Source organism: Carcharodon carcharias, chromosome 8 (genome assembly GCF_017639515.1).
Source record: "Carcharodon carcharias isolate sCarCar2 chromosome 8, sCarCar2.pri, whole genome shotgun sequence".
NCBI classification, from domain to species: domain Eukaryota; kingdom Metazoa; phylum Chordata; class Chondrichthyes; order Lamniformes; family Lamnidae; genus Carcharodon; species Carcharodon carcharias.
In genome coordinates this window covers 105,952,067-105,965,503 of record NC_054474.1, presented here as the reverse complement: position 1 = coordinate 105,965,503, position 13,437 = coordinate 105,952,067, and positions in this window count along the sequence as shown.

Here is a 13,437-nt window from a genome sequence, read left to right as displayed (position 1 = left end):
AGCTCCAGCAAAAACCAGCACAGCTCCAGCTAAAACCAGCTCACCTCCAGCAATTACCAGCTCATCTCCAGCAATCACTAGCACATCTCAACAATCACCAGCACATCTAATACAATCCCCAGCACATTTCCAGCAAAAAGATACGCATCTACAGCAATCATCAGCACATCTCCAGCAAACACCAGCACATCCCCAGCCATCACCAGCACATCTCCTGCAATCACCAGCACATCTCCTGCAATCACCAGCACATCTCTAGCAATCACCAGCACATCTCCAGCAATCACCAGCACATCTCAAGCAAACTCAAGCACACCTCCAGCAAACACCATCCCATCTCCAGCAATCACCACAACATCTCCAGCAATCATCAGCACATCTCCAGCAATTACCAGCACATCTCCAGCAATCATCAGCCCACCTCCAGCAATGAGCAGCACATCTCCAGCAATTAGAAGCACAATGCCAGCACATCTGCCGCAATCAACTGCTCAGCTCCAGCAAAAACCAGCACATCTCCAGCAATTACCAACTCAGGTCCTGCAATCTTGAATCACCAGCTCGGCTCCAGGAATCACCAGCTCATCTTCAACAATCACCAGCACATCTACAACAATCACCACCACATATACAATGATCAGCTGCACAGCTCTAACAATCACTGGCACCACTCGAGCAATCACCAGCACATCTCCGGCAATCACCAGCACATCTCCAGAAAAAAACTGCCCATCTTCGGCAATCACCAACACATCTTTGTCAGGCAACAGCACATCTCTGGCTATCACCAGCACATCTCAGGCTATCAGCAGCACATTGCCAGCAATCACCTGCACATCTCAAGCAATCACCAGCACATCTGCAGCAATCCCCAGTATATTTAGAGCAATCACTAGCACATATACAGCAATCAGCAGCACATCTCCAGCAATCATCGGCACATCTCCAGCAAACAGAACCATACCTACAACAATCGCCTGTACAGCTCAAGCAATCACCGGCACAGCTCTAGCTGTCATGAGCACATCAGCGGTAATCACAAGGACATCTCCGGCAATCAACACTCATCTCCTGCAATCACCAGCACATCTCCAGCAATCTCAAGCACATCTCCAGCAATCACCAGCACATCTCCAGCAATTACCAGCACATCTCAACAATCACCAGCACATCTCAACAATCACAAGCACATCTACAACAATCACCAGCACATCTCCAGCAAAAACATACGCATCTACAGCAATCATGAGCACATCTCCAGCAATCACCAGCACATCTCCAGCAATCACCAGCACATCTCCAGCAATCACCAGCAAATCTCTAGCAAATATCAGCACATCTACAACAATCATCAGCACAACTCCAGCAAACACCAGCACATCCCCAGCCATCCCCAGCACATCTCCAGCAATCACCAGCACATCTCCAGCAAACTCAAGCACACCTCCAGCAAAGACCAGCCCATCTCCATCAATCACCACAACATCTCCAGCAAAAATCAGCCCATCTCCAGCAAACACCAGCACATCTCCAGCAATTAGAAGCACAACGCCAGCACATCTGCAGCAATCAACTGCTCAGCTCCAGCAAAAACCAGCACAGCTCCAGCAAAAACCAGCTCACAGCCAGCAATTACCAGCTCATCTCCAGCAATCACCAGCACATCTCAACAATCACCAGCACATCTCAACAATCACCAGCACATCTCAACAATCACCAGCACATCAACAAAAATCACCAGCACATCTACAACAATCACCAGCACATCTCCAGCAAAAACATATGCATCCACAGCAATCATCAGCACATCTCCAGCAATCACTAGCACATCTCCTGCAATCACCAGCACATCTCCAGCAAACACCATCAAATCTCTAGTAAATATCAGCACATCTCCAACAATCATCAGCACATCTCCAGCAAACACCAGCACATCCCCAGCCATCACCAGCACATCTCCAGCAATCATCAGCACATCTCCAGCAATTACCAGCACATCTCCAGCAATCATCAGCCCACCTCCAGCAATGAGCAGCACATCTCCAGCAATTAGAAGCACAATGCCAGCACATCTGCCGCAATCAACTGCTCAGCTCCAGCAAAAACCAGCACATCTCCAGCAATTACCAACTCAGGTCCTGCAATCTTGAATCACCAGCTCGGCTCCAGGAATCACCAGCTCATCTTCAACACATCTACAACAATCACCACCACATATACAATGATCAGCTGCACAGCTCTAACAATCACTGGCACCACTCGAGCAATCACCAGCACATCTCCGGCAGTCACCAGCACATCTCCAGAAAAAAACTGCCCATCTTCGGCAATCACCAACACATCTTTGTCAGGCAACAGCACATCTCTGGCTATCACCAGCACATCTCAGGCAATCACCAGCACATTGCCAGCAATCACCTGCACATCTCAAGCAATCACCAGCACATCTGCAGCAATCCCCAGTATATTTAGAGCAATCACTAGCACATATACAGCAATCAGCAGCACATCTCCAGCAATCATCGGCACATCTCCAGCAAACAGACCCATACCTACAACAATCGCCTGTACAGCTCAAGCAATCACCGGCACAGCTCCAGCTGTCATGAGCACATCAGCGGTAATCACAAGCACATCTCCGGCAATCAACACTCATCTCCTGCAATCACCAGCACATCTCCAGCAATCTCAAGCACATCTCCAGCAATCACCAGCACATCTCCAGCAATCACCAGCACATCTCAACAATCACCAGCACATCTCAACAATCACAAGCACATCTACAACAATCACAAGCACATCTACAACAATCACCAGCACATCTCCAGTAAAAACATACGCATCTACAGCAATCATGAGCACATCTCCAGCAATCACCAGCACATCTCCAGCAATCACCAGCACATCTCCAGCAATCACCAGCAAATCTCTAGCAAATATCAGCACATCTACAACAATCATCAGCACAACTCCAGCAAACACCACAACATCTCCAGCAAAAATCAGCACATCTCCAGCAAACACCAGCACATCTCCAGCAATCATCAGCACACCTCCAGCAATGAGCAGCACATCTCCAGCAATTAGAGGCACAACGCCGGCACATCTGCAGCAATCAACTGCTCAGCTCCAGCAAAAACCAGCACAGCTCCAGCTAAAACCAGCTCACAGCCAGCAATTACCAGCACATCTCAACAATCACCAGCACATCTCAACAATCACCAGCACATCAACAAAAATCACCAGCACATCTACAACAATCACCAGCACATCTCCAGCAAAAACATACGCATCTACAGCAATCATCAGCACATCTCCAGCAATCACCAGCACATCTCCTGCAATCACCAGCACATCTCCAGCAAACACCATCAAATCTCTAGTAAATATCAGCACATCTCCAACAATCATCAGCACATCTCCAGCAATCACCAGCACATCACCAGCCATCACCAGCACATCTCCAGCAATCACCAGCACATCTCCAGCAATCACCAGCACATCTCCAGAAATCACCAGCTCATCTCCAGCAAACACCAGCTCATCTCCAGCAAACACCAGCAAATCTCTAGCAAATATCTGCACATCTCCAACAATCATCAGCACATCTCCAGCAAACACCAGCACATCTCCAGCAATCACCAGCACATCTCCAGCAATCACCAGCACATCTCCAGCAATCACAAGCACATCTCCAGCAATCACCAGCACATCTCCAGCAATCAGCATCCCATCTCAAACAAACTCAAGCACACCTCCAGCAAACACCAGCCCATCTCCAGCAATCACCACAACATCTCCTGCAATCACCAGCACATCTCTAGCAATCACCAGCACATCTCCAGCAATCACCAGCACATCTCCTGCAATCACCAGCACATCTCTAGCAATCACCAGCACATCTCCAGCAATCACCAGCACATCTCAAGCAAACTCAAGCACACCTCCAGCAAACACCATCCCATCTCCAGCAATCACCACAACATCTCCAGCAATCATCAGCACATCTCCAGCAATTACCAGCACATCTCCAGCAATCATCAGCCCACCTCCAGCAATGAGCAGCACATCTCCAGCAATTAGAAGCACAATGCCAGCACATCTGCCGCAATCAACTGCTCAGCTCCAGCAAAAACCAGCACATCTCCAGCAATTACCAACTCAGGTCCTGCAATCTTGAATCACCAGCTCGGCTCCAGGAATCACCAGCTCATCTTCAACAATCACCAGCACATCTACAACAATCACCACCACATATACAATGATCAGCTGCACAGCTCTAACAATCACTGGCACCACTCGAGCAATCACCAGCACATCTCCGGCAATCACCAGCACATCTCCAGAAAAAAACTGCCCATCTTCGGCAATCACCAACACATCTTTGTCAGGCAACAGCACATCTCTGGCTATCACCAGCACATCTCAGGCTATCAGCAGCACATTGCCAGCAATCACCTGCACATCTCAAGCAATCACCAGCACATCTGCAGCAATCCCCAGTATATTTAGAGCAATCACTAGCACATATACAGCAATCATCAGCACATCTCCAGCAATCACTAGCACATCTCCTGCAATCACCAGCACATCTCCAGCAAACACCATCAAATCTCTAGTAAATATCAGCACATCTCCAACAATCATCAGCACATCTCCAGCAAACACCAGCACATCCCCAGCCATCACCAGCACATCTCCAGCAATCATCAGCACATCTCCAGCAATTACCAGCACATCTCCAGCAATCATCAGCCCACCTCCAGCAATGAGCAGCACATCTCCAGCAATTAGAAGCACAATGCCAGCACATCTGCCGCAATCAACTGCTCAGCTCCAGCAAAAACCAGCACATCTCCAGCAATTACCAACTCAGGTCCTGCAATCTTGAATCACCAGCTCGGCTCCAGGAATCACCAGCTCATCTTCAACACATCTACAACAATCACCACCACATATACAATGATCAGCTGCACAGCTCTAACAATCACTGGCACCACTCGAGCAATCACCAGCACATCTCCGGCAGTCACCAGCACATCTCCAGAAAAAAACTGCCCATCTTCGGCAATCACCAACACATCTTTGTCAGGCAACAGCACATCTCTGGCTATCACCAGCACATCTCAGGCAATCACCAGCACATTGCCAGCAATCACCTGCACATCTCAAGCAATCACCAGCACATCTGCAGCAATCCCCAGTATATTTAGAGCAATCACTAGCACATATACAGCAATCAGCAGCACATCTCCAGCAATCATCGGCACATCTCCAGCAAACAGACCCATACCTACAACAATCGCCTGTACAGCTCAAGCAATCACCGGCACAGCTCCAGCTGTCATGAGCACATCAGCGGTAATCACAAGCACATCTCCGGCAATCAACACTCATCTCCTGCAATCACCAGCACATCTCCAGCAATCTCAAGCACATCTCCAGCAATCACCAGCACATCTCCAGCAATCACCAGCACATCTCAACAATCACCAGCACATCTCAACAATCACAAGCACATCTACAACAATCACAAGCACATCTACAACAATCACCAGCACATCTCCAGTAAAAACATACGCATCTACAGCAATCATGAGCACATCTCCAGCAATCACCAGCACATCTCCAGCAATCACCAGCACATCTCCAGCAATCACCAGCAAATCTCTAGCAAATATCAGCACATCTACAACAATCATCAGCACAACTCCAGCAAACACCACAACATCTCCAGCAAAAATCAGCACATCTCCAGCAAACACCAGCACATCTCCAGCAATCATCAGCACACCTCCAGCAATGAGCAGCACATCTCCAGCAATTAGAGGCACAACGCCGGCACATCTGCAGCAATCAACTGCTCAGCTCCAGCAAAAACCAGCACAGCTCCAGCTAAAACCAGCTCACAGCCAGCAATTACCAGCACATCTCAACAATCACCAGCACATCTCAACAATCACCAGCACATCAACAAAAATCACCAGCACATCTACAACAATCACCAGCACATCTCCAGCAAAAACATACGCATCTACAGCAATCATCAGCACATCTCCAGCAATCACCAGCACATCTCCTGCAATCACCAGCACATCTCCAGCAAACACCATCAAATCTCTAGTAAATATCAGCACATCTCCAACAATCATCAGCACATCTCCAGCAATCACCAGCACATCACCAGCCATCACCAGCACATCTCCAGCAATCACCAGCACATCTCCAGCAATCACCAGCACATCTCCAGAAATCACCAGCTCATCTCCAGCAAACACCAGCTCATCTCCAGCAAACACCAGCAAATCTCTAGCAAATATCTGCACATCTCCAACAATCATCAGCACATCTCCAGCAAACACCAGCACATCTCCAGCAATCACCAGCACATCTCCAGCAATCACCAGCACATCTCCAGCAATCACAAGCACATCTCCAGCAATCACAAGCACATCTCCAGCAATCAGCATCCCATCTCAAACAAACTCAAGCACACCTCCAGCAAACACCAGCCCATCTCCAGCAATCACCACAACATCTCCTGCAATCACCAGCACATCTCTAGCAATCACCAGCACATCTCCATCAATCACCAGCACATCTCCTGCAATCACCAGCACATCTCTAGCAATCACCAGCACATCTCCAGCAATCACCAGCACATCTCAAGCAATCTCAAGCACACCTCCAGCAATCACCATCCCATCTCCAGCAATCACCACAACATCTCCAGCAATCATCAGCACATCTCCAGCAATTACCAGCACATCTCCAGCAATCATCAGCCCACCTCCAGCAATGAGCAGCACATCTCCAGCAATTAGAAGCACAATGCCAGCACATCTGCCGCAATCAACTGCTCAGCTCCAGCAAAAACCAGCACATCTCCAGCAATTACCAACTCAGGTCCTGCAATCTTGAATCACCAGCTCGGCTCCAGGAATCACCAGCTCATCTTCAACAATCACCAGCACATCTACAACAATCACCACCACATATACAATGATCAGCTGCACAGCTCTAACAATCACTGGCACCACTCGAGCAATCACCAGCACATCTCCGGCAATCACCAGCACATCTCCAGAAAAAAACTGCCCATCTTCGGCAATCACCAACACATCTTTGTCAGGCAACAGCACATCTCTGGCTATCACCAGCACATCTCAGGCTATCAGCAGCACATTGCCAGCAATCACCTGCACATCTCAAGCAATCACCAGCACATCTGCAGCAATCCCCAGTATATTTAGAGCAATCACTAGCACATATACAGCAATCAGCAGCACATCTCCAGCAATCACTAGCACATCTCCTGCAATCACCAGCACATCTCCTGCAATCACCAGCACATCTCCAGCAAACACCATCAAATCTCTAGTAAATATCAGCACATCTCCAACAATCATCAGCACATCTCCAGCAAACACCAGCACATCCCCAGCCATCACCAGCACATCTCCAGCAATCATCAGCACATCTCCAGCAATTACCAGCACATCTCCAGCAATCATCAGCCCACCTCCAGCAATGAGCAGCACATCTCCAGCAATTAGAAGCACAATGCCAGCACATCTGCCGCAATCAACTGCTCAGCTCCAGCAAAAACCAGCACATCTCCAGCAATTACCAACTCAGGTCCTGCAATCTTGAATCACCAGCTCGGCTCCAGGAATCACCAGCTCATCTTCAACACATCTACAACAATCACCACCACATATACAATGATCAGCTGCACAGCTCTAACAATCACTGGCACCACTCGAGCAATCACCAGCACATCTCCGGCAGTCACCAGCACATCTCCAGAAAAAAACTGCCCATCTTCGGCAATCACCAACACATCTTTGTCAGGCAACAGCACATCTCTGGCTATCACCAGCACATCTCAGGCAATCACCAGCACATTGCCAGCAATCACCTGCACATCTCAAGCAATCACCAGCACATCTGCAGCAATCCCCAGTATATTTAGAGCAATCACTAGCACATATACAGCAATCAGCAGCACATCTCCAGCAATCATCGGCACATCTCCAGCAAACAGACCCATACCTACAACAATCGCCTGTACAGCTCAAGCAATCACCGGCACAGCTCCAGCTGTCATGAGCACATCAGCGGTAATCACAAGCACATCTCCGGCAATCAACACTCATCTCCTGCAATCACCAGCACATCTCCAGCAATCTCAAGCACATCTCCAGCAATCACCAGCACATCTCCAGCAATCACCAGCACATCTCAACAATCACCAGCACATCTCAACAATCACAAGCACATCTACAACAATCACAAGCACATCTACAACAATCACCAGCACATCTCCAGTAAAAACATACGCATCTACAGCAATCATGAGCACATCTCCAGCAATCACCAGCACATCTCCAGCAATCACCAGCACATCTCCAGCAATCACCAGCAAATCTCTAGCAAATATCAGCACATCTACAACAATCATCAGCACAACTCCAGCAAACACCACAACATCTCCAGCAAAAATCAGCACATCTCCAGCAAACACCAGCACATCTCCAGCAATCATCAGCACACCTCCAGCAATGAGCAGCACATCTCCAGCAATTAGAGGCACAACGCCGGCACATCTGCAGCAATCAACTGCTCAGCTCCAGCAAAAACCAGCACAGCTCCAGCTAAAACCAGCTCACAGCCAGCAATTACCAGCACATCTCAACAATCACCAGCACATCTCAACAATCACCAGCACATCAACAAAAATCACCAGCACATCTACAACAATCACCAGCACATCTCCAGCAAAAACATACGCATCTACAGCAATCATCAGCACATCTCCAGCAATCACCAGCACATCTCCTGCAATCACCAGCACATCTCCAGCAAACACCATCAAATCTCTAGTAAATATCAGCACATCTCCAACAATCATCAGCACATCTCCAGCAATCACCAGCACATCACCAGCCATCACCAGCACATCTCCAGCAATCACCAGCACATCTCCAGCAATCACCAGCACATCTCCAGAAATCACCAGCTCATCTCCAGCAAACACCAGCTCATCTCCAGCAAACACCAGCAAATCTCTAGCAAATATCTGCACATCTCCAACAATCATCAGCACATCTCCAGCAAACACCAGCACATCTCCAGCAATCACCAGCACATCTCCAGCAATCACCAGCACATCTCCAGCAATCACAAGCACATCTCCAGCAATCACCAGCACATCTCCAGCAATCAGCATCCCATCTCAAACAAACTCAAGCACACCTCCAGCAAACACCAGCCCATCTCCAGCAATCACCACAACATCTCCTGCAATCACCAGCACATCTCTAGCAATCACCAGCACATCTCCAGCAATCACCAGCACATCTCCTGCAATCACCAGCACATCTCTAGCAATCACCAGCACATCTCCAGCAATCACCAGCACATCTCAAGCAAACTCAAGCACACCTCCAGCAAACACCATCCCATCTCCAGCAATCACCACAACATCTCCAGCAATCATCAGCACATCTCCAGCAATTACCAGCACATCTCCAGCAATCATCAGCCCACCTCCAGCAATGAGCAGCACATCTCCAGCAATTAGAAGCACAATGCCAGCACATCTGCCGCAATCAACTGCTCAGCTCCAGCAAAAACCAGCACATCTCCAGCAATTACCAACTCAGGTCCTGCAATCTTGAATCACCAGCTCGGCTCCAGGAATCACCAGCTCATCTTCAACAATCACCAGCACATCTACAACAATCACCACCACATATACAATGATCAGCTGCACAGCTCTAACAATCACTGGCACCACTCGAGCAATCACCAGCACATCTCCGGCAATCACCAGCACATCTCCAGAAAAAAACTGCCCATCTTCGGCAATCACCAACACATCTTTGTCAGGCAACAGCACATCTCTGGCTATCACCAGCACATCTCAGGCTATCAGCAGCACATTGCCAGCAATCACCTGCACATCTCAAGCAATCACCAGCACATCTGCAGCAATCCCCAGTATATTTAGAGCAATCACTAGCACATATACAGCAATCAGCAGCACATCTCCAGCAATCATCGGCACATCTCCAGCAAACAGAACCATACCTACAACAATCGCCTGTACAGCTCAAGCAATCACCGGCACAGCTCCAGCTGTCATGAGCACATCAGCGGTAATCACAAGGACATCTCCGGCAATCAACACTCATCTCCTGCAATCACCAGCACATCTCCAGCAATCTCAAGCACATCTCCAGCAATCACCAGCACATCTCCAGCAATTACCAGCACATCTCAACAATCACCAGCACATCTCAACAATCACAAGCACATCTACAACAATCACCAGCACATCTCCAGCAAAAACATACGCATCTACAGCAATCATGAGCACATCTCCAGCAATCACCAGCACATCTCCAGCAATCACCAGCACATCTCCAGCAATCACCAGCAAATCTCTAGCAAATATCAGCACATCTACAACAATCATCAGCACAACTCCAGCAAACACCAGCACATCCCCAGCCATCCCCAGCACATCTCCAGCAATCACCAGCACATCTCCAGCAAACTCAAGCACACCTCCAGCAAAGACCAGCCCATCTCCATCAATCACCACAACATCTCCAGCAAAAATCAGCCCATCTCCAGCAAACACCAGCACATCTCCAGCAATTAGAAGCACAACGCCAGCGCATCTGCAGCAATCAACTGCTCAGCTCCAGCAAAAACCAGCACAGCTCCAGCAAAAACCAGCTCACAGCCAGCAATTACCAGCTCATCTCCAGCAATCACCAGCACATCTCAACAATCACCAGCACATCTCCAGCAAAAACATATGCATCCACAGCAATCATCAGCACATCTCCAGCAATCACTAGCACATCTCCTGCAATCACCAGCACATCTCCAGCAAACACCATCAAATCTCTAGTAAATATCAGCACATCTCCAACAATCATCAGCACATCTCCAGCAAACACCAGCACATCCCCAGCCATCACCAGCACATCTCCAGCAATCATCAGCACATCTCCAGCAATTACCAGCACATCTCCAGCAATCATCAGCCCACCTCCAGCAATGAGCAGCACATCTCCAGCAATTAGAAGCACAATGCCAGCACATCTGCCGCAATCAACTGCTCAGCTCCAGCAAAAACCAGCACATCTCCAGCAATTACCAACTCAGGTCCTGCAATCTTGAATCACCAGCTCGGCTCCAGGAATCACCAGCTCATCTTCAACACATCTACAACAATCACCACCACATATACAATGATCAGCTGCACAGCTCTAACAATCACTGGCACCACTCGAGCAATCACCAGCACATCTCCGGCAGTCACCAGCACATCTCCAGAAAAAAACTGCCCATCTTCGGCAATCACCAACACATCTTTGTCAGGCAACAGCACATCTCTGGCTATCACCAGCACATCTCAGGCAATCACCAGCACATTGCCAGCAATCACCTGCACATCTCAAGCAATCACCAGCACATCTGCAGCAATCCCCAGTATATTTAGAGCAATCACTAGCACATATACAGCAATCAGCAGCACATCTCCAGCAATCATCGGCACATCTCCAGCAAACAGACCCATACCTACAACAATCGCCTGTACAGCTCAAGCAATCACCGGCACAGCTCCAGCTGTCATGAGCACATCAGCGGTAATCACAAGCACATCTCCGGCAATCAACACTCATCTCCTGCAATCACCAGCACATCTCCAGCAATCTCAAGCACATCTCCAGCAATCACCAGCACATCTCCAGCAATCACCAGCACATCTCAACAATCACCAGCACATCTCAACAATCACAAGCACATCTACAACAATCACAAGCACATCTACAACAATCACCAGCACATCTCCAGTAAAAACATACGCATCTACAGCAATCATGAGCACATCTCCAGCAATCACCAGCACATCTCCAGCAATCACCAGCACATCTCCAGCAATCACCAGCAAATCTCTAGCAAATATCAGCACATCTACAACAATCATCAGCACAACTCCAGCAAACACCACAACATCTCCAGCAAAAATCAGCACATCTCCAGCAAACACCAGCACATCTCCAGCAATCATCAGCACACCTCCAGCAATGAGCAGCACATCTCCAGCAATTAGAGGCACAACGCCGGCACATCTGCAGCAATCAACTGCTCAGCTCCAGCAAAAACCAGCACAGCTCCAGCTAAAACCAGCTCACAGCCAGCAATTACCAGCACATCTCAACAATCACCAGCACATCTCAACAATCACCAGCACATCAACAAAAATCACCAGCACATCTACAACAATCACCAGCACATCTCCAGCAAAAACATACGCATCTACAGCAATCATCAGCACATCTCCAGCAATCACCAGCACATCTCCTGCAATCACCAGCACATCTCCAGCAAACACCATCAAATCTCTAGTAAATATCAGCACATCTCCAACAATCATCAGCACATCTCCAGCAATCACCAGCACATCACCAGCCATCACCAGCACATCTCCAGCAATCACCAGCACATCTCCAGCAATCACCAGCACATCTCCAGAAATCACCAGCTCATCTCCAGCAAACACCAGCTCATCTCCAGCAAACACCAGCAAATCTCTAGCAAATATCTGCACATCTCCAACAATCATCAGCACATCTCCAGCAAACACCAGCACATCTCCAGCAATCACCAGCACATCTCCAGCAATCACCAGCACATCTCCAGCAATCACCAGCACATCTCCAGCAATCACCAGCACATCTCCAGCAATCACCAGCACATCTCCAGCAATCAGCATCCCATCTCAAACAAACTCAAGCACACCTCCAGCAAACACCAGCCCATCTCCAGCAATCACCACAACATCTCCAGCAATCATCAGCACATCTCCAGCAAACACCAGCACATCTCCAGCAATCATCAGCCCAACTCCAGCAATGAGCAGCACATCTCCAGCAATTAGAAGCACAATGCCAGCACATCTGCAGCAATCAACTGCTCAGCTCCAGCAAAAACCAGCACAGCTCCAGCTAAGACCAGCTCACCTCCAGCAATTACCAGCTCATCTCCAGCTATCACTAGCACATCTCAACAATCACCAGCACATCTAATACAATCCCCAGCACATTTCCAGCAAAAAGATACGCATCTACAGCAATCATCAGCACATCTCCAGCAATCGCCAGCACATCTCCAGCAATCACCAGCACATCTCCAGCAAACACCAGCAAATCACCAGCAAACATCAGCACATCTCCAGCAATCATCAGCAAATTTCCAGCAAACACCAGCACATCCCCAGCCATCACCAGCACATCTCCAACAATCACCAGCACAACTCCAGCAATCACCAGCACATCTCCATCAATGACCAGCAAATCACCACCAATTATCAGCACATGTCCAGCAATCAGCAGCACATCTCTAGCATACAGC